Source organism: Mytilus galloprovincialis, chromosome 7 (assembly GCF_965363235.1).
Source record: "Mytilus galloprovincialis chromosome 7, xbMytGall1.hap1.1, whole genome shotgun sequence".
Taxonomy (NCBI): domain Eukaryota; kingdom Metazoa; phylum Mollusca; class Bivalvia; order Mytilida; family Mytilidae; genus Mytilus; species Mytilus galloprovincialis.
The window spans coordinates 94409706-94430770 of NC_134844.1; the positions used below are offsets into that span (position 1 = coordinate 94409706).

At 34.7% G+C, this 21065-nt stretch overlaps 27 non-coding genes across 27 annotated transcripts; all 27 read left to right on the plus strand.

The window, feature by feature from the left end:
* The first annotated feature begins 348 nt into the window (after positions 1–348).
* Trnat-cgu (transfer RNA threonine (anticodon CGU)) lies at positions 349–421 on the plus strand. Its single transcript has one exon. It is a non-coding gene; the product is annotated as a tRNA-Thr (tRNA).
* Positions 422–637: 216 nt separating this feature from the next.
* On the plus strand, positions 638–708 carry Trnag-ccc (transfer RNA glycine (anticodon CCC)). Its single transcript has one exon. It is a non-coding gene; the product is annotated as a tRNA-Gly (tRNA).
* A 351-nt stretch (positions 709–1059) lies between these two features.
* Positions 1060–1132, plus strand: Trnat-cgu (transfer RNA threonine (anticodon CGU)). Its single transcript has one exon. It is a non-coding gene; the product is annotated as a tRNA-Thr (tRNA).
* A 216-nt stretch (positions 1133–1348) lies between these two features.
* Trnag-ccc (transfer RNA glycine (anticodon CCC)) lies at positions 1349–1419 on the plus strand. The gene has a single exon. It is a non-coding gene; the product is annotated as a tRNA-Gly (tRNA).
* Positions 1420–1770: 351 nt separating this feature from the next.
* On the plus strand, positions 1771–1843 carry Trnat-cgu (transfer RNA threonine (anticodon CGU)). Its single transcript has one exon. It is a non-coding gene; the product is annotated as a tRNA-Thr (tRNA).
* Positions 1844–2059: 216 nt separating this feature from the next.
* Positions 2060–2130, plus strand: Trnag-ccc (transfer RNA glycine (anticodon CCC)). The gene has a single exon. It is a non-coding gene; the product is annotated as a tRNA-Gly (tRNA).
* Positions 2131–2481: 351 nt separating this feature from the next.
* Trnat-cgu (transfer RNA threonine (anticodon CGU)) lies at positions 2482–2554 on the plus strand. The gene has a single exon. It is a non-coding gene; the product is annotated as a tRNA-Thr (tRNA).
* A 216-nt stretch (positions 2555–2770) lies between these two features.
* Trnag-ccc (transfer RNA glycine (anticodon CCC)) lies at positions 2771–2841 on the plus strand. Its single transcript has one exon. It is a non-coding gene; the product is annotated as a tRNA-Gly (tRNA).
* A 351-nt stretch (positions 2842–3192) lies between these two features.
* Trnat-cgu (transfer RNA threonine (anticodon CGU)) lies at positions 3193–3265 on the plus strand. The gene has a single exon. It is a non-coding gene; the product is annotated as a tRNA-Thr (tRNA).
* A 216-nt stretch (positions 3266–3481) lies between these two features.
* Positions 3482–3552, plus strand: Trnag-ccc (transfer RNA glycine (anticodon CCC)). Its single transcript has one exon. It is a non-coding gene; the product is annotated as a tRNA-Gly (tRNA).
* Positions 3553–15264: 11712 nt separating this feature from the next.
* Trnag-ccc (transfer RNA glycine (anticodon CCC)) lies at positions 15265–15335 on the plus strand. The gene has a single exon. It is a non-coding gene; the product is annotated as a tRNA-Gly (tRNA).
* Positions 15336–15686: 351 nt separating this feature from the next.
* Positions 15687–15759, plus strand: Trnat-cgu (transfer RNA threonine (anticodon CGU)). The gene has a single exon. It is a non-coding gene; the product is annotated as a tRNA-Thr (tRNA).
* Positions 15760–15975: 216 nt separating this feature from the next.
* On the plus strand, positions 15976–16046 carry Trnag-ccc (transfer RNA glycine (anticodon CCC)). The gene has a single exon. It is a non-coding gene; the product is annotated as a tRNA-Gly (tRNA).
* Positions 16047–16397: 351 nt separating this feature from the next.
* Positions 16398–16470, plus strand: Trnat-cgu (transfer RNA threonine (anticodon CGU)). Its single transcript has one exon. It is a non-coding gene; the product is annotated as a tRNA-Thr (tRNA).
* A 216-nt stretch (positions 16471–16686) lies between these two features.
* On the plus strand, positions 16687–16757 carry Trnag-ccc (transfer RNA glycine (anticodon CCC)). Its single transcript has one exon. It is a non-coding gene; the product is annotated as a tRNA-Gly (tRNA).
* A 351-nt stretch (positions 16758–17108) lies between these two features.
* Positions 17109–17181, plus strand: Trnat-cgu (transfer RNA threonine (anticodon CGU)). The gene has a single exon. It is a non-coding gene; the product is annotated as a tRNA-Thr (tRNA).
* Positions 17182–17397: 216 nt separating this feature from the next.
* Positions 17398–17468, plus strand: Trnar-ccu (transfer RNA arginine (anticodon CCU)). The gene has a single exon. It is a non-coding gene; the product is annotated as a tRNA-Arg (tRNA).
* Positions 17469–17820: 352 nt separating this feature from the next.
* Positions 17821–17893, plus strand: Trnat-cgu (transfer RNA threonine (anticodon CGU)). Its single transcript has one exon. It is a non-coding gene; the product is annotated as a tRNA-Thr (tRNA).
* A 216-nt stretch (positions 17894–18109) lies between these two features.
* Trnag-ccc (transfer RNA glycine (anticodon CCC)) lies at positions 18110–18180 on the plus strand. Its single transcript has one exon. It is a non-coding gene; the product is annotated as a tRNA-Gly (tRNA).
* A 351-nt stretch (positions 18181–18531) lies between these two features.
* On the plus strand, positions 18532–18604 carry Trnat-cgu (transfer RNA threonine (anticodon CGU)). The gene has a single exon. It is a non-coding gene; the product is annotated as a tRNA-Thr (tRNA).
* Positions 18605–18820: 216 nt separating this feature from the next.
* On the plus strand, positions 18821–18891 carry Trnag-ccc (transfer RNA glycine (anticodon CCC)). Its single transcript has one exon. It is a non-coding gene; the product is annotated as a tRNA-Gly (tRNA).
* A 352-nt stretch (positions 18892–19243) lies between these two features.
* On the plus strand, positions 19244–19316 carry Trnat-cgu (transfer RNA threonine (anticodon CGU)). The gene has a single exon. It is a non-coding gene; the product is annotated as a tRNA-Thr (tRNA).
* Positions 19317–19532: 216 nt separating this feature from the next.
* Trnag-ccc (transfer RNA glycine (anticodon CCC)) lies at positions 19533–19603 on the plus strand. The gene has a single exon. It is a non-coding gene; the product is annotated as a tRNA-Gly (tRNA).
* Positions 19604–19954: 351 nt separating this feature from the next.
* Positions 19955–20027, plus strand: Trnat-cgu (transfer RNA threonine (anticodon CGU)). Its single transcript has one exon. It is a non-coding gene; the product is annotated as a tRNA-Thr (tRNA).
* Positions 20028–20243: 216 nt separating this feature from the next.
* Positions 20244–20314, plus strand: Trnag-ccc (transfer RNA glycine (anticodon CCC)). Its single transcript has one exon. It is a non-coding gene; the product is annotated as a tRNA-Gly (tRNA).
* Positions 20315–20665: 351 nt separating this feature from the next.
* Positions 20666–20738, plus strand: Trnat-cgu (transfer RNA threonine (anticodon CGU)). The gene has a single exon. It is a non-coding gene; the product is annotated as a tRNA-Thr (tRNA).
* A 217-nt stretch (positions 20739–20955) lies between these two features.
* Trnag-ccc (transfer RNA glycine (anticodon CCC)) lies at positions 20956–21026 on the plus strand. The gene has a single exon. It is a non-coding gene; the product is annotated as a tRNA-Gly (tRNA).
* The last annotated feature ends 39 nt before the right edge of the window (positions 21027–21065 follow it).

Consider the following 21065-nt stretch of genomic DNA (forward strand, 5'->3'; position numbering starts at 1 on the left):
TTTTGCCACCTTTTACACTCTTCAAAAATTAAAATACTAATAAAAAAAAGTTTTAAGGTTAATTTCTTTTCATGTAGATATTTTTTTCTTTCACGAATGCACCAAGCGGTTACTATACATGTATATGTATGTATGTTTGATTACTAGCTACAGAATTTGCACTTTCGTGGGTTTTAGCCAAAGCATCATTTTACTACTTTGATTGGCAAAATACATGCTTTCCTTTAAAAGGGAACTGAACAAAATGAGTTTTCTAGTATTCTATCCTGAATTTGGCTTTTTACATCAAATTTAGAGAGAAATTTTGCCTGATGAACATATACTACATTAAGCGAAAGATGCGTCAAAGCCCCTATAGCTCAGTGGTTAGAGCACTGGTCTCGTAAACCAGGGGTCGTGAGTTCGACTCTCACTGGGGGCAGATTTTGCCACCTTTTTACGCAAAACCTCTTGCTTTTAACAAATTTTTGTTCCTATTGCCCGTAACAGTTTTTCTCGATTTAACTACAGGTCTGTTGCAAGAATGTTAGATGTATATGACAAGTTGATCTATTTTGTGGTGAACAGTAGAAAAGTTGCAGTATCACAGGGTACCCGGATATATAGAAATAGATAAAATTCACTTCTTCATATTGAAGCGCCGCTGGTGTAGTGGTATCATGCAAGATTCCCATTCTTGCGACCCGGGTTCGATTCCCGGGCGGCGCAAATTTTTGCCACCTTTTACACTCTTCAAAAATTAAAATACTAATAAAAAAAAGTTTTAAGGTTAATTTCTTTTCATGTAGATATTTTTTTCTTTCACGAATGCACCAAGCGGTTACTATACATGTATATGTATGTATGTTTGATTACTAGCTACAGAATTTGCACTTTCGTGGGTTTTAGCCAAAGCATCATTTTACTACTTTGATTGGCAAAATACATGCTTTCCTTTAAAAGGGAACTGAACAAAATGAGTTTTCTAGTATTCTATCCTGAATTTGGCTTTTTACATCAAATTTAGAGAGAAATTTTGCCTGATGAACATATACTACATTAAGCGAAAGATGCGTCAAAGCCCCTATAGCTCAGTGGTTAGAGCACTGGTCTCGTAAACCAGGGGTCGTGAGTTCGACTCTCACTGGGGGCAGATTTTGCCACCTTTTTACGCAAAACCTCTTGCTTTTAACAAATTTTTGTTCCTATTGCCCGTAACAGTTTTTCTCGATTTAACTACAGGTCTGTTGCAAGAATGTTAGATGTATATGACAAGTTGATCTATTTTGTGGTGAACAGTAGAAAAGTTGCAGTATCACAGGGTACCCGGATATATAGAAATAGATAAAATTCACTTCTTCATATTGAAGCGCCGCTGGTGTAGTGGTATCATGCAAGATTCCCATTCTTGCGACCCGGGTTCAATTCCCGGGCGGCGCAAATTTTTGCCACCTTTTACACTCTTCAAAAATTAAAATACTAATAAAAAAAAGTTTTAAGGTTAATTTCTTTTCATGTAGATATTTTTTTCTTTCACGAATGCACCAAGCGGTTACTATACATGTATATGTATGTATGTTTGATTACTAGCTACAGAATTTGCACTTTCGTGGGTTTTAGCCAAAGCATCATTTTACTACTTTGATTGGCAAAATACATGCTTTCCTTTAAAAGGGAACTGAACAAAATGAGTTTTCTAGTATTCTATCCTGAATTTGGCTTTTTACATCAAATTTAGAGAGAAATTTTGCCTGATGAACATATACTACATTAAGCGAAAGATGCGTCAAAGCCCCTATAGCTCAGTGGTTAGAGCACTGGTCTCGTAAACCAGGGGTCGTGAGTTCGACTCTCACTGGGGGCAGATTTTGCCACCTTTTTACGCAAAACCTCTTGCTTTTAACAAATTTTTGTTCCTATTGCCCGTAACAGTTTTTCTCGATTTAACTACAGGTCTGTTGCAAGAATGTTAGATGTATATGACAAGTTGATCTATTTTGTGGTGAACAGTAGAAAAGTTGCAGTATCACAGGGTACCCGGATATATAGAAATAGATAAAATTCACTTCTTCATATTGAAGCGCCGCTGGTGTAGTGGTATCATGCAAGATTCCCATTCTTGCGACCCGGGTTCGATTCCCGGGCGGCGCAAATTTTTGCCACCTTTTACACTCTTCAAAAATTAAAATACTAATAAAAAAAAGTTTTAAGGTTAATTTCTTTTCATGTAGATATTTTTTTCTTTCACGAATGCACCAAGCGGTTACTATACATGTATATGTATGTATGTTTGATTACTAGCTACAGAATTTGCACTTTCGTGGGTTTTAGCCAAAGCATCATTTTACTACTTTGATTGGCAAAATACATGCTTTCCTTTAAAAGGGAACTGAACAAAATGAGTTTTCTAGTATTCTATCCTGAATTTGGCTTTTTACATCAAATTTAGAGAGAAATTTTGCCTGATGAACATATACTACATTAAGCGAAAGATGCGTCAAAGCCCCTATAGCTCAGTGGTTAGAGCACTGGTCTCGTAAACCAGGGGTCGTGAGTTCGACTCTCACTGGGGGCAGATTTTGCCACCTTTTTACGCAAAACCTCTTGCTTTTAACAAATTTTTGTTCCTATTGCCCGTAACAGTTTTTCTCGATTTAACTACAGGTCTGTTGCAAGAATGTTAGATGTATATGACAAGTTGATCTATTTTGTGGTGAACAGTAGAAAAGTTGCAGTATCACAGGGTACCCGGATATATAGAAATAGATAAAATTCACTTCTTCATATTGAAGCGCCGCTGGTGTAGTGGTATCATGCAAGATTCCCATTCTTGCGACCCGGGTTCGATTCCCGGGCGGCGCAAATTTTTGCCACCTTTTACACTCTTCAAAAATTAAAATACTAATAAAAAAAAGTTTTAAGGTTAATTTCTTTTCATGTAGATATTTTTTTCTTTCACGAATGCACCAAGCGGTTACTATACATGTATATGTATGTATGTTTGATTACTAGCTACAGAATTTGCACTTTCGTGGGTTTTAGCCAAAGCATCATTTTACTACTTTGATTGGCAAAATACATGCTTTCCTTTAAAAGGGAACTGAACAAAATGAGTTTTCTAGTATTCTATCCTGAATTTGGCTTTTTACATCAAATTTAGAGAGAAATTTTGCCTGATGAACATATACTACATTAAGCGAAAGATGCGTCAAAGCCCCTATAGCTCAGTGGTTAGAGCACTGGTCTCGTAAACCAGGGGTCGTGAGTTCGACTCTCACTGGGGGCAGATTTTGCCACCTTTTTACGCAAAACCTCTTGCTTTTAACAAATTTTTGTTCCTATTGCCCGTAACAGTTTTTCTCGATTTAACTACAGGTCTGTTGCAAGAATGTTAGATGTATATGACAAGTTGATCTATTTTGTGGTGAACAGTAGAAAAGTTGCAGTATCACAGGGTACCCGGATATATAGAAATAGATAAAATTCACTTCTTCATATTGAAGCGCCGCTGGTGTAGTGGTATCATGCAAGATTCCCATTCTTGCGACCCGGGTTCGATTCCCGGGCGGCGCAAATTTTTGCCACCTTTTACACTCTTCAAAAATTAAAATACTAATAAAAAAAAGTTTTAAGGTTAATTTCTTTTCATGTAGATATTTTTTTCTTTCACGAATGCACCAAGCGGTTACTATACATGTATATGTATGTATGTTTGATTACTAGCTACAGAATTTGCACTTTCGTGGGTTTTAGCCAAAGCATCATTTTACTACTTTGATTGGCAAAATACATGCTTTCCTTTAAAAGGGAACTGAACAAAATGAGTTTTCTAGTATTCTATCCTGAATTTGGCTTTTTACATCAAATTTAGAGAGAAATTTTGCCTGATGAACATATACTACATTAAGCGAAAGATGCGTCAAAGCCCCTATAGCTCAGTGGTTAGAGCACTGGTCTCGTAGGGTCGAGTGCACCCTACATTGATATAGACGTACATTTTTTTTGCTCCTGTTATTGTGTTATTATTTCTATAGGATTTGGATATTACCAGCCGGATTTAGTAAATATAACTATTGTAACAGTAATGTAAGTTAAATTACTGACATTTTTGAGAATTATTTTGCGTTTTATTGTTGTTTTGTGAACTTTACTATACTTCTTGCGAAAATTGAGGTACCTATCAGGGAAATCATAATGGAAAGATTGCCGAAGCCTTTAGTCGCATTAATTAGCAGTATTATTGATGAATATGAGCAACTGACATGGAATTCTCATTATTTAGGTGACAAAATGCGAATTTCATTGGTTTGGACAAGGGGTGATTTAATACACGTCAATAGGGGAGTAAAACATAAGTCAAGATCAAATAGAGAAAGAGACAATAAAAGGATGAAAACATGGAAGGAAAGAGAAGAAAATACAAACAATGACGTTGATAAGACATTTAATAGCGATAATCAGGATAATTCAGAAGTTATAATGGACTCGGAAGGTGAATTACAATACGATGGTCACTTAGATCTCCCATTAGTAGCCCCCGAGCAGATAAATATTACACCTGTATTGAAAGTTGTTCAACCGGTTGTAATGACAGTTGCTCAGCCGATTAGTGTATCGCTGGTCAAAACAAATAAGGACAATGAAATAACGGGAAAAATAGTGTGTAACGGTTCGATAAATAAAAAGAATGTATACACCGAAGTTGGAAATGTAGAAAATAAAGAAAAAGACAAAATAAAAACTGTAGATCCGAAATTGATAATTACTGGGAACAATCTTAGTACAGACAGTCATTATCACAAAATTGTTTTTAATAGACGATCAGACGGAAGTTGCATAATAGGAAAAGTGAAAAACAGAGACACCGTAGTTATGTGTAGTATAGCGAAACGAGAAATCAGACATGTAAATTTGAACACCGAGAAATCGGACTTTGAAAACGCAATGCATTGCATAAATAGATTTAACGACGTAAGAAAATGGGACACTTGTGACATTGATTGTTACGTGCGTGATATTCCAAGGATGGAAAGATATGCAGAGAAATATAGACTGTGTTCATGATGTTTCGATGAATAAACAGTTAAGATGAAAAACAATATATGTTTATACACGAAAATTTTATTAAATAATTTTTGTGCCGGTGAATCAAAATTCTGGTCTGGAAACCAGCCGTTTTTTATGTATCACATGGAAAAAAAATTAAAATAGAACATTTGCGTATGTAAACATTTAGGTTTTTTTTTTCTTGAATTGTTTCAAATGTTGTTTTTTTATTGTTACTATACTATATATAAAAATATTAATTTTCGCGAACCATTTAGGTCACGGAAATTCCAAAATATGGCATCAGTAAGGAGAGTTGTGCAAATAATGTGAATACACAGAACCCCCATCCAAATTATCTCCAGCTAAAAGTATTCATCTTTTTCTATTTTATATGTACTAACAATGTTCCATTTTTCTATAATTTCGATTAAAATATTCCAAAATCTGAGTAAAATTAGATAGAATGCCCCAAATAAACATTGTCTGATTGGTTGAAGTACTGTGGCGTCGATGCTTAGCATAATAAGCCTCGATGTAAAGCACACGCTTCACAGGAAGAAGGAGAGTTTTACAAATAATGTGAATACACAGATCCTCCATCCTATTTTTATTTTGATGGAAATGTTGCAGTGTTCATCATTTCTGTTTTGATTCTGCTCACAAAATTCCATTTTTTCTATAATTCCGATTTAGATATGTGGAACCCGCAATAAAAATAGATGGCCTCAATCACGTGGTTTCAATGATTTAATAGCAACGCAAAAAATTCCATTAATCATGTTACTTATTGTGTATTTCACTAATGTTTATATAATCATTGTATTATGATGTTTTTGTATCTTGCCTGACAAGGGCCCATGATTGGAAAAATAAAATAATGTCTAATGTCTAATGTCTAATGTTGTACTTTGTTACCAATCGGAACTACTCGGCCTTTCTGGTTGCACGAAGTGAATAGCCGAGTAGTTCCGATTGACGATTGTTACATAAGCCGAATCACACATACGATCTTTGCGCTCAAATGTAGTTCTTGGTGAAGTATACAGGTAACTTCGTTTACGAAAATTTATACACACTTTTTCATTAACATATTATCAGACTTTTGCATATTCACGTTTTTTTATGTTGAACTGTAGTCGAATTCAATTCTATACATTTTTTTTTACGTGAAGCAGTAGGAGTAAGAATATTTTTTCGCGCCAATTTAAGCAGTTTCATCACGAAGAACAAAATTATTTATTGTTATTTTCGTGAAATTTTAGTCATATAGTTTATCAATTAGAGAATTTTTTGTAAGTATTACTTATTCATGTTAAGGTTCTACTGATGTGCTTCTCTAGACCTTTTTGACGGTCCGTTTTATCCCATTTATCTCAATACTATCTCCGATGACAGAAATGTCAACTCGACCTATTCGTGTCGAAAGTGAAAATCCATCTATTTGATGAAATAATTTTTTCTTCAACGGTTCATGCATTATTTTTGTATTATTTGATAACCAATCACATTCACGTTGCATGTTTGCATGAAAATGGTTATGTATTGGTGAATTGTAAGGGCGATGCAACATGCGAGGTCAGTGCGCGATCACGTGACATTATTATTTGTAAACAAACATGCTCCCCGTGTAACACGTGTCTGGATTATCCTTTCAAAGTGTTGTGAATTTTTCAATCACTATTTTATGATATATTTCTTTTTGTTTTTAGGTTTGCATATTAGTAGTCCAAGAGTATTAGACATGGTTCTGAGTCGTGTGTGTTTTTTTTTTTTTATTGAATTAGAAGGTAAGTCTACATAAGTTATATTTAACTTAAGTTTAAAAAGATGACTCCACTTTCACTCTATATTTAAAACCCGCATACTAATTTAAACAGCATTTGCTCTGCTTGAATGTTAATTTGCCCCTTCCCCGTCATTTCCCAGTGACAGATCCAGGAATTTTCATATGTGGGGGCCCACTGACTGACCTAAGAGGGGGCCCGCTCCAGTCACGCTTCAGTGATTCCTTATATAAGCAACCAAATTTTTTCCCAAAAAGGGGGGGCCGGGCCTCTAAATCCGCCTCTGTTTCCCTTTTAAATTTGCGCAAAAGTCATACTTTCAGTCCATTTCGTTAACGGCTGATTTGTGATTTTACCATCTTAACTGCAATTTTCATATTGAACACATTTGACCATTCAGTATGAGTTCCCAAGTTTTTGACTTATATGAAGGAGGCTTTAGGTCATGTTTTCCTAAACACCTTATTGCTATTTGTCTGTCTGGATTGTTATACCCATAAAATCAGATAGTGATGAATATGCAAGTTTTCAACAATCCCAGAAAATACACCTTATTGCTATTTAGTCCAATCTGGCAAAACCAGTCACATGTAAAACTTCCTGTTTGGGTCATGCGGCTGAAAATAGAGGTTTTTCAGTAGAGAGCTGAGGGAGGAAAAACTTTAGAAAGCGATTATCAAGAAACTTTAATATAGTATGATCCACTTTTTTCGAAATTAAATTGAAGTAAAAATTATTTTGTTTTAAGTATTTACGGTAAGTTCAAAGGGTTTTCATTAAAAAGTATTGTGCATGGTGAATTGTTTCAACGGCCCCCAGATAGCTTTAACTGGATGAAAAAGTTGTGTAATGTTAGAACTTATCCGGTATGAAATAAATAGCGATTAGGTGTATTGACATCCACGGAAAAAAATAGGAAGTAAGGTGCATGTACACATGTATCTCCCCTTTAGGTTTTGATAAATATTGGATATGACATTAAGAAGTTATAAAACTGTATTCTTTGAATATGTTTCTAGCGTAACATGCATGCTTAGTACTGCTTTTTATCAGATATTTTATAACTTATGTCTTAAAATTCGGGTTTTATCCATTCCAATAGGTGGATTTAAGTTAATGAGAAAAATGCTCTGTTCACTAACTCAGCAATGCTTTAACTGTTGTGAATGTGAGCTCCCTTTTGCTATTATTAGAATCTAGATTTACATCATTCATTTTCAACTTATGAGTTCTCCTTTCATTCAAAAGGTAGATTTCAATGTCTGCTGGTCACTTGACAAGAAAATGCACTCAATGATATTATTTGCCTCAATTTACACCTGGAATGCAGATTTTTCACTAAAATAAATGTCGTTTACTTAGTAATAAATAGTTTTGTATATTACTATCATATTCATGTTTTCATTTGACATTACGAAAGTGCTTTTGAGATCCAGGATTCTGACTTGAATAAACAGTGTTTGTAACACACATGGTTTCAACCGTTTCTTTCCCTTCCCTTAAAAGTATCTTTCAGTTTTAAAACTACCTGATAATAATACAGAGTTCACACCTAATTTGAATTGGATTGACATTAACTAATTTGAATTAGTTTAATTCACATTTGAAAAGGTTTACATCCTACCATCAATTGTTATTTGAATTGCAATGCGCCTCAAATTAGCTTACGGTAGCTGTCTGAATGACGTTTACTTTTAATTTGTATTAACAAAAACATAGTTCAAATGCGAATGTAAGTGAATTGTTTGTCTATCTATGGTCAATTTTTAGCCACATTGTTGAATTTTATTTATGGAGCTTACTTTTCATTTACATAAATTTAAGATTAATATTTCTGAGTGGTATTTTACTTATAAAGGGGGTGGATTCCCAGATATTTAATGAAATTGTATTCAGTTTATGGTTTGTGGGCCTCTTATTTGGGGTTATTGATATCAATTGAGGTGTAAGAGGGAAACCAAAATAGTGAAAGATCATTGAAAACCTGATCTATTAAAGTTCATTGATACATGTATGTGTATGTTTAATCAGCCAGTCAATTTAGGTATTTAGAAATCCAAGATTCAATAAAAAATGAATTCTTGGGAATATGTAGAATTATTCACTCAAGGTGCAATCAAACTTATTTATTTCACTTTTTGATTTCTCTTTATTTCTTGGTCTCTTAGTAGGTGTTGCAGATTAGAAGTATTTTCGTACCATAGTATTGTTAGTGTTCCGGATCCTGTTCAGTAGTTAATAGTGAAAATTTAGGTAAGTTTACATTATGTTTATAAATAAACTAAGCCCATGCTAAACTAACTCTAATCTTGCTGTATTTTCCTCAAAATTTTTGAAATACACTTGCATAATATAATAAGAGATTGGCATAAGCTTTCTTCTTCACACTGCCCTCAAAACTCAGTGGCAAAATGACTAGTCTTAGGCAAAAAAATAGTATATGTTTGTTTACCGTTACCTGATGACCTACCCTAATTTTAGCGCTAACCCTAAGTCATTTATTTTCCTCTTAAAAGTGAAAAATAAATAGAACTTGTGTCACGAGGGTAATAAGGGTTGCCAATAAATAATATAATAAGAGATTGGCATATATAATTATAATAAGCTTGCTTCTTCACACCACCCTCAAAACTCATTTTAGGATTGATAGCAATACAGTTTTTGTGTCTTTTATTAAACTTAACATTTATACGTTATTCACACACTTTAACAGTGCTTATTGAAAATTGTACCAAAAAAACCGTTAAGTAGGCGGTACTAAGACTGGAAGAAAATTAAGACGCTTAACATTTTTTTATATGACCAGAACAATTTCTTTGCGTTGTATATAATGCTATCATGTTGTCTGCGTCTTCGTACTGAGACTTATTTAGTTTGCTGCAGTAACTTTAGTTCTGGTGAATGGATCTCTGAAAATTTTATACTTGGAGGTTGAATACCACCATAGGAAGGTGGGGATAGAACTTGGGGGTTATAGTCTCCATAGTTTTGGAATTGGGGGCTACAAAAAAAAGCCGAAATGAGCATTTTCCTTGGTTTCCGCATATTTACTTTAGTATAAGTAAATAGAAATCTGTGAAATTTAAAGACAAGATAATAATGAACATAATGGAAAGGTACATCAATGGATTGTTTTTATACGCTCGTCAAAATTTTGACAGGACATATTATGTTACAGAAATGTCTGGTGTCCGGCTGTCTGGCGTAAACATGTCTCACCATAACTTGAGAACGACTTATCCAAATGCCATGAAATTTAATATAGTTGTTTCTTATGATGGTCAAATGATCTGTTTTTGGTGAAAATAAAATTGTTGAGTTACTGCACTTTATAACTAAACAGGGGGGGTGGGGGGTGGGGGGGGGGGGTGTCTTTATCACACTGTATCTCAAAAACCATTCTTGATTATGACTTAAAACTTTAAACACTTCTTAGTTATATTAATCTCAATATCTGTGTACTTTTTGGTGATGATTCAAAATTTCATTTTTGAATTGTTGGGTATTTTGTAAAAAAGGGGGAGGTTTTTTTCCATGTCGGCCATATCTCAAAAACAAATTATGATTTTTGCTTCAAACTTTACACATGTCTTTGTTATATTATCCTAAAGATCTGTATACTTTTTGGTGATGATTCAAATTTTGAGTTATTAGTATTTTAAAAATGATTTATGATTACTGCTATAAACTTTACACACTTCTTTGTTTTATTCATCTAAAGATCTGTGTACTTTTTGCTGATTGATTCAAAATTTTATTTTTGAGTTATTGAGTATTTTGTAAAAGAGGGGAGAGTTTTTTACATGTCGCACTGTATCTCAAAAATAATTTATGATTGTTGCTTAAAACTTTACACACTTCTTGGCTTATATTAATCTTAAGATCTGTAAACTATTTGGTTTTAATTCAAAATTTTATTAAAGTAATATTTAGTTTTTTGGAAGAAAAAAACCCAGGTGAGGGTGGGGGGGTTCACATGTCCAGCTGTGTCTCAAAATCAATATATGGTTTTCGCTTAAAACTTTCTCAGAAACTATTTATGATTTATGATTATTGCATAAGACTTCCACATAACTAATTTTGCTACAACCAAATGTCCTGAAACTTATACGCAATGTATTTTATCATAAAACACAAATCAAGTTGATATTTTTTTGGTGTCACTTTATAATCATTATTGAGTTATTTCCCACTATAAATCCAAAACCTGCAAATGTTAAATGTTACGAGACCTTTACACAATACATACTGATTACTACATAATAAGTATGAAATTGAGAAGTGTCCATTTAATCATACTTGAGTTATGTCCCATTGAATATTGTGTTTAAAGGGGTCGACATCATTTGAGTCAATAGGAACGTTTAATTCTTCATATATTTAAATTCTGCTTTGAATATTGACTGCTTATTTCTGAATCTATTTTAAAAACAATATCCTATTTATCCTAGGTGTTGCAGTATTGTTGACTATATTTATATGTATATGTACAAAAAAATGTATACAGATTTTTATATGGATTGTAGACCTGAAAAAGATTTTCAAAGTTGAATATGCTGCAAACTTCAAACAACCTACTACTTATTTACCATGCATGTCTATCATGAAACTTTTGATCAGAACTATATATAAGTGATTTCACCATTTCTTCATATGTGTACCACTATCAATCAACAGAACAAATGCAAATTATTTTTTTAATATTTGCATATGGTTTCCTTTAATTTCTCACATCTATTTTATTTGAATTTAGGGAAATAAGTACATGTATTATGTATATAAACAAATCTCATGTCGATATATAACATGTACAACAATTAAACATCAACCCACACCAAACTGGCTGTAGTTGAAAAACATCAAAAGGGAAAATACAGTGAAATCTGGAGAATTTATATTATCACATATACATGCATTTGAAATATATTTAAAATATTTTTTTCAAATTTTTTAGTTTTAGGTTCCACCTAGCTACCATATTAGAAAACTGGGATTTAAATGCTAGTCTATTAGAGGGATATTTCCAGTGGCGAATCCAGAAATTTTCATAAGTGCGGGCCCACTGACTGCCTAAGAGAGGGCCCACTCTGATCATGCTCCAGTGGTCCTCTAAATAATCAACCATATTTTTCCAGACAGGGGGGGGGGGGCCTCTTAATTCGCCTTTGATTTCATTGGTTGTAATTTTATGTTATCATGAATTAAGATTTGAACAGGACTTGGGGAATGAAGGTAAAGACTGAATGTCAGTTTTAGTCTTATATATGTACTTTAATTTTAGTCTTACATGTATTTATGTGTACATATATCACTGATTCAGTGGCGATGGTGAATAGCTATATATAGACACTGACAAGTCTTGGATAACATTTTATAGTTTTGAATGTTTCTTCATCAGTTTACTAAAATTAGGTGGAGGTATGTTTTTATTTCCAACAGAGGGCACTCATGCTCAACCTATATCAGTTTGTGCATGAAGCGATTGATAGTTGCCAGACACTGAATGATTATACCTCAAATTTGTGAAAGTTTTAACCTATACATATATACTTTAAATACGATAAAAAAAAAAAATCATGTCTTTTTCAGGACTTCTGATCCAACCATGTAGAATGGCATGTTATTGAGATATGGTTCTGGTTGATGGATGTTCACGAAGGACCTGTAGTACAAAGTATATCACTGGATTGAGCTCTCTGTCTAAGTGTATTATTAAAGTGCTTTGCTTTGAGCTCGGTTCATTGTTATGCAATTCATTCTTTGTGAAGTAAAGATTTTACAGACAACTCTCATGTACAAGGATGTCTCCATGTATTATCATTTCTATGTACAATGTAAGTAACAGGGAGATAAAAGCATTTTATTTTTTGTTTGAACCAAACATTATTTGTCCATTGACCAAATTTGTTTTGCTTTCACCAGCTTTGAAGGAGATATTATCAAAGAATTAATAGAAAACAGCACAGAAGCTTACTTTCTAGCTCATCAGGCCCAAGCATCATGTTAGGCATTGTCATTACTAAAATCCAATAAATTTCTTCTAATCTGAGGATCAATTCAACATTTTAAAGTGTTTTACTAATGATACTGACAAGCCACCACAAAGATATACTGAGTGCCAATGAAAACGCAACACTTTTGTTTTTCAAAAAAGTCTGATAATTTTTATTTATTTTATATTAGAACTTTGTAAAGTTGGTTGAAAATGACTTTAAAGACAATTGTCGACAACTTTACGGTTGGGTGATTTTTGGAACAAATGCGAAGTAAGGGTTATTTTGAACAGACATAAACCGAGTTCACCGCTTTTCAATATACGCACCATTTTCACGATTTTGTCATTTAAAGCTTGGCTAATGTCATGAATTTTCCCGCCCTTATTGTAAGGAAACTGCAATAAACATCTGAGTAAATGCCATGACTTTCTGACAACCAGCGACATGCAGTTTCCGGCATGATCTAATGAAGCCTTTCACAGCATACAATTTCGAGAAGACTGTAGCCTCTACAATAACCCAAATCATCCATAAATTCAACAAAAATGGATCAGTTAATGATAAGCCACATCCCGGGGTTCAAAAAGCAAGAAACGCTCAGCAAAACCGATACATTTGGTCTTTAACATATCCGAATCGACTCTGATGGATGTCCAAAGGTCACGAGAGTTCAATGGTAGTCAAGGTAGATCCTCTGAAGCAGTTTCAGTAAAGCACCATTTGCGCAGAAATTCAACAGTTAAAGAACACCACATCCGACATCTTAATGGCCGTCTGGCGTAAACATCGGATTCTGTAGACCAAAAATCATTCATTATGTACCAAAAATCGTCAGTGGTGGTTACATAGACGTTTGGCACCCGCCTTGGCCAAAAGTCAAGCGTTTCGCCAGATTAAGGTCCGATAGAGCAAATTTTGCATCAGATTTGACATGGTTTAGACGATGAAAACCACCACCAATATCAAAAAGTCAGCTTGAGTTTGCTTTGCGGGACAAGTGGAATAACATTCCTCGAGATCACATTAAACGTCCGGGATGATCAATTCCGCGGCGCTGTCGAGATTGCGCTGCACAACAGGGTTGTAACATTTTTTGTTAGGACTGTGATTTGATGATTCGACATTGGATGTTTCGTTTATCTATTGCGCCCGAAAGATGACAATGAAACATTTTTGTTTGATATCGATCTATTGTTAGAATTGTTAATTTTCAAGAACAATTCATTTTGAAAGATCATGATTTCTAATATAAATTTTATTTTTGAAAAACCAAGTGTTGCGTTTTCATTGGCACTCAGTATATATAAATAGAACCATACAAATAGTTAGCAAATACATATAAAAAAAGATGTGATATGATTGCCAATGAGACAATTCTCCACAACAGACCAAAATGACATAGAAATTAACAATTACAGGTCGCCACACACCCTTCAACAATGAGCAAAGCTAATGCAGCATAGTCAACTATAAAAGGTCTCAAAATGACAATGTGAAACAATGCAAAGGAGAAAAATAACGCGTATTTATGTACAAAAAATAAAGAAAAAACGAATATGTAACGCATAAACAAACGACAACCACTGAATTACAGGCTCCTTATATCATGTTCTCAGATATCATCTCCCAATTTAAAAAAATCACGAAAAATTGAACCTATTATGTGTTGCTCTCCTAGCTATAAAATGTATCCAAAATCAAAGATGTGGAACATATTCTATCATAATCATTTGGTAACTAATGCAATTAGTGTCTCTTCCATGCCTGTCTTGAACATAAAAACTAAACTACATATAAAATAAACAATACTCCTAATGCTCCGGTTGGTTGTCATCGTGCAACACAGTTAACACATATAGGAAAATCATAGAACTACATTTATCATATAACACTGTCAAACATTCAAACATACTATCCACACTCATCTGTGTCCACACTTGTTTTATATAAAAAGAAAAAGAGAAAAAATTAAAGTAAAAATGAATACGATACAAGTATACACAAGTTTTCTAATCTGATAGTGATGTTAGTGAAAAATATTTCACGCAATATTGTTATGTAAAATGTCGAATGTTATCATTTCAGAGACAAGACAATAAGTAAAATGAATGTTTTCATTTATATGTGTATTTTCAAACTGTGATATGTATATATGAAGTGTGATCATAATAAAGATAAAAAAAAAAAAGAGCACTGGTCTCGTAAACCAGGGGTCGTGAGTTCGACTCTCACTGGGGGCAGATTTTGCCACCTTTTTACGCAAAACCTCTTGCTTTTAACAAATTTTTGTTCCTATTGCCCGTAACAGTTTTTCTCGATTTAACTACAGGTCTGTTGCAAGAATGTTAGATGTATATGACAAGTTGATCTATTTTGTGGTGAACAGTAGAAAAGTTGCAGTATCACAGGGTACCCGGATATATAGAAATAGATAAAATTCACTTCTTCATATTGAAGCGCCGCTGGTGTAGTGGTATCATGCAAGATTCCCATTCTTGCGACCCGGGTTCGATTCCCGGGCGGCGCAAATTTTTGCCACCTTTTACACTCTTCAAAAATTAAAATACTAATAAAAAAAAGTTTTAAGGTTAATTTCTTTTCATGTAGATATTTTTTTCTTTCACGAATGCACCAAGCGGTTACTATACATGTATATGTATGTATGTTTGATTACTAGCTACAGAATTTGCACTTTCGTGGGTTTTAGCCAAAGCATCATTTTACTACTTTGATTGGCAAAATACATGCTTTCCTTTAAAAGGGAACTGAACAAAATGAGTTTTCTAGTATTCTATCCTGAATTTGGCTTTTTACATCAAATTTAGAGAGAAATTTTGCCTGATGAACATATACTACATTAAGCGAAAGATGCGTCAAAGCCCCTATAGCTCAGTGGTTAGAGCACTGGTCTCGTAAACCAGGGGTCGTGAGTTCGACTCTCACTGGGGGCAGATTTTGCCACCTTTTTACGCAAAACCTCTTGCTTTTAACAAATTTTTGTTCCTATTGCCCGTAACAGTTTTTCTCGATTTAACTACAGGTCTGTTGCAAGAATGTTAGATGTATATGACAAGTTGATCTATTTTGTGGTGAACAGTAGAAAAGTTGCAGTATCACAGGGTACCCGGATATATAGAAATAGATAAAATTCACTTCTTCATATTGAAGCGCCGCTGGTGTAGTGGTATCATGCAAGATTCCCATTCTTGCGACCCGGGTTCGATTCCCGGGCGGCGCAAATTTTTGCCACCTTTTACACTCTTCAAAAATTAAAATACTAATAAAAAAAAGTTTTAAGGTTAATTTCTTTTCATGTAGATATTTTTTTCTTTCACGAATGCACCAAGCGGTTACTATACATGTATATGTATGTATGTTTGATTACTAGCTACAGAATTTGCACTTTCGTGGGTTTTAGCCAAAGCATCATTTTACTACTTTGATTGGCAAAATACATGCTTTCCTTTAAAAGGGAACTGAACAAAATGAGTTTTCTAGTATTCTATCCTGAATTTGGCTTTTTACATCAAATTTAGAGAGAAATTTTGCCTGATGAACATATACTACATTAAGCGAAAAATGCGTCTAAGCCCCTATAGCTCAGTGGTTAGAGCACTGGTCTCGTAAACCAGGGGTCGTGAGTTCGACTCTCACTGGGGGCAGATTTTGCCACCTTTTTACGCAAAACCTCTTGCTTTTAACAAATTTTTGTTCCTATTGCCCGTAACAGTTTTTCTCGATTTAACTACAGGTCTGTTGCAAGAATGTTAGATGTATATGACAAGTTGATCTATTTTGTGGTGAACAGTAGAAAAGTTGCAGTATCACAGGGTACCCGGATATATAGAAATAGATAAAATTCACTTCTTCATATTGAAGCGCCGCTGGTGTAGTGGTATCATGCAAGATTCCCATTCTTGCGACCCGGGTTCGATTCCCGGGCGGCGCAAATTTTTGCCACCTTTTACACTCTTCAAAAATTAAAATACTAATAAAAAAAAGTTTTAAGGTTAATTTCTTTTCATGTAGATATTTTTTTCTTTCACGAATGCACCAAGCGGTTACTATACATGTATATGTATGTATGTTTGATTACTAGCTACAGAATTTGCACTTTCGTGGGTTTTAGCCAAAGCATCATTTTACTACTTTGATTGGCAAAATACATGCTTTCCTTTAAAAGGGAACTGAACAAAATGAGTTTTCTAGTATTCTATCCTGAATTTGGCTTTTTACATCAAATTTAGAGAGAAATTTTGCCTGATGAACATATACTACATTAAGCGAAAAATGCGTCTAAGCCCCTATAGCTCAGTGGTTAGAGCACTGGTCTCGTAAACCAGGGGTCGTGAGTTCGACTCTCACTGGGGGCAGATTTTGCCACCTTTTTACGCAAAACCTCTTGCTTTTAACAAATTTTTGTTCCTATTGCCCGTAACAGTTTTTCTCGATTTAACTACAGGTCTGTTGCAAGAATGTTAGATGTATATGACAAGTTGATCTATTTTGTGGTGAACAGTAGAAAAGTTGCAGTATCACAGGGTACCCGGATATATAGAAATAGATAAAATTCACTTCTTCATATTGAAGCGCCGCTGGTGTAGTGGTATCATGCAAGATTCCTATTCTTGCGACCCGGGTTCGATTCCCGGGCGGCGCAAATTTTTGCCACCTTTTACACTCTTCAAAAATTAAAATACTAATAAAAAAAAGTTTTAAGGTTAATTTCTTTTCATGTAGATATTTTTTTCTTTCACGAATGCACCAAGCGGTTACTATACATGTATATGTATGTATGTTTGATTACTAGCTACAGAATTTGCACTTTCGTGGGTTTTAGCCAAAGCATCATTTTACTACTTTGATTGGCAAAATACATGCTTTCCTTTAAAAGGGAACTGAACAAAATGAGTTTTCTAGTATTCTATCCTGAATTTGGCTTTTTTACATCAAATTTAGAGAGAAATTTTGCCTGATGAACATATACTACATTAAGCGAAAGATGCGTCAAAGCCCCTATAGCTCAGTGGTTAGAGCACTGGTCTCGTAAACCAGGGGTCGTGAGTTCGACTCTCACTGGGGGCAGATTTTGCCACCTTTTTACGCAAAACCTCTTGCTTTTAACAAATTTTTGTTCCTATTGCCCGTAACAGTTTTTCTCGATTTAACTACAGGTCTGTTGCAAGAATGTTAGATGTATATGACAAGTTGATCTATTTTGTGGTGAACAGTAGAAAAGTTGCAGTATCACAGGGTACCCGGATATATGGAAATAGATAAAATTCACTTCTTCATATTGAAGCGCCGCTGGTGTAGTGGTATCATGCAAGATTCCCATTCTTGCGACCCGGGTTCGATTCCCGGGCGGCGCAAATTTTTGCCACCTTTTACACTCTTCAAAAATTAAAATACTAATAAAAAAAAGTTTTAAGGTTAATTTCTTTTCATGTAGATATTTTTTTCTTTCACGAATGCACCAAGCGGTTACTATACATGTATATGTATGTATGTTTGATTACTAGCTACAGAATTTGCACTTTCGTGGGTTTTAGCCAAAGCATCATTTTACTACTTTGATTGGCAAAATACATGCTTTCCTTTAAAAGGGAACTGAACAAAATGAGTTTTCTAGTATTCTATCCTGAATTTGGCTTTTTACATCAAATTTAGAGAGAAATTTTGCCTGATGAACATATACTACATTAAGCGAAAAATGCGTCAAAGCCCCTATAGCTCAGTGGTTAGAGCACTGGTCTCGTAAACCAGGGGTCGTGAGTTCGACTCTCACTGGGGGCAGATTTTGCCACCTTTTTACGCAAAACCTCTTGCTTTTAACAAATTTTTGTTCCTATTGCCCGTAACAGTTTTTCTCGATTTAACTACAGGTCTGTTGCAAGAATGTTAGATGTATATGACAAGTTGATCTATTTTGTGGTGAACAGTAGAAAAGTTGCAGTATCACAGGGTACCCGGATATATAGAAATAGATAAAATTCACTTCTTCATATTGAAGCGCCGCTGGTGTAGTGGTATCATGCAAGATTCCCATTCTTGCGACCCGGGTTCGATTCCCGGGCGGCGCAAATTTTTGCCACCTTTTACACTCTTCAAAAATTAAAATACTAATAAAAAAAAGTTTTAAGGTTAATTTCTTTTCATGTAGATATTTTTTTCTTTCACGAATGCACCAAGCGGTTACTATACATGTATATGTATGTATGTTTGATTACTAGCTACAGAATTTGCACTTTCGTGGGTTTTAGCCAAAGCATCATTTTACTACTTTGATTGGCAAAATACATGCTTTCCTTTAAAAGGGAACTGAACAAAATGAGTTTTCTAGTATTCTATCCTGAATTTGGCTTTTTTACATCAAATTTAGAGAGAAATTTTGCCTGATGAACATATACTACATTAAGCGAAAGATGCGTCAAAGCCCCTATAGCTCAGTGGTTAGAGCACTGGTCTCGTAAACCAGGGGTCGTGAGTTCGACTCTCACTGGGGGCAGATTTTGCCACCTTTTTACGCAAAACCTCTTGCTTTTAACAAATTTTTGTTCCTATTGCCCGTAACAGTTTTTCTCGATTTAACTACAGGTCTGTTGCAAGAATGTTAGATGTATATGACAAGTTGATCTATTTTGTGGTGAACAGTAGAAAAGTTGCAGTATCACAGGGTACCCGGATATATGGAAATAGATAAAATTCACTTCTTCATATTGAAGCGCCGCTGGTGTAGTGGTATCATGCAAGATTCCCATTCTTGCGACCCGGGTTCGATTCCCGGGCGGCGCAAATTTTTGCCACCTTTTACACTCTTCAAAAATTAAAATACTAATAAAAAAAAGTTTTAAGGTTAATTTCTTTTCATGTAGATATTTTTTTCTTTCACGAATGCACCAAGCGGTTACTATACATGTATATGTATGTATGTTTGATTACTAGCTACAGAATTTGCACTTTCGTGGGTTTTAGCCAAAGCATCATTTTACTACTTTGATTGGCAAAATACATGCTTTCCTTTAAAAGGGAACTGAACAAAATGAGTTTTCTAGTATTCTATCCTGAATTTGGCTTTTTACATCAAATTTAGAGAGAAATTTTGCCTGATGAACATATACTACATTAAGCGAAAGATGCGTCAAAGCCCCTATAGCTCAGTGGTTAAAGCACTGGTCTCGTAAACCAGGGGTCGTGAGTTCGACTCTCACTGGGGGCAGATTTTGCCACCTTTTTACGCAAAACCTCTTGCTTTTAACAAATTTTTGTTCCTATTGCCCGTAACAGTTTTTCTCGATTTAACTACAGGTCTGTTGCAAGAATGTTAGATGTATATGACAAGTTGATCTATTTTGTGGTGAACAGTAGAAAAGTTGCAGTATCACAGGGTACCCGGATATATAGAAATAGATAAAATTCACTTCTTCATATTGAAGCGCCGCTGGTGTAGTGGTATCATGCAAGATTCCCATTCTTGCGACCCGGGTTCGATTCCCGGGCGGCGCAAATTTTTGCCACCTTTTACACTCTTCAAAAATTAAAATACTAATAAAAAAAAGTTTTAAGGTTAATTTCTTTTCATGTAGATATTTTTTTCTTTCACGAATGCACCAAGCGGTTACTATACATGTATATGTATGTATGTTTGATTACTAGCTACAGAATTTGCACTTTCGTGGGTTTTAGCCAAAGCATCATTTTACTACTTTGATTGGCAAAATACATGCTTTCCTTTAAAAGGGAACTGAACAAAATGAGTTTTCTAGTATTCTATCCTGAATTTGGCTTTTTACATCAAATTTAGAGAGAAATTTTGCCTGATGAACATATACTACATTAAGCGAAAGATGCGTCAAAGCCCCTATAGCTCAGTGGTTAGAGCACTGGTCTCGTAAACCAGGGGTCGTGAGTTCGACTCTCACTGGGGGCAGATTTTGCCACCTTTTTACGCAAAACCTCTTGCTTTTAACAAATTTTTGTTCCTATTGCCCGTAACAGTTTTTCTCGATTTAACTACAGGTCTGTTGCAAGAATGTTAGAATGTATATGACAAGTTGATGTATTTTGTGGTGAACAGTGGACAAGTTGCAGTATCACAGGGTACCCGGATATGTAGAAATAGATAAAATTCACTTTTTCATATTGAAGCGCCGCTGGTGTAGTGGTATCATGCAAGATTCCCATTCTTGCGACCCGGGTTCGATTCCCGGGCGGCGCAAATTTTTGCCACCTTTTACACTCTTCAAAGGGAAGTCGA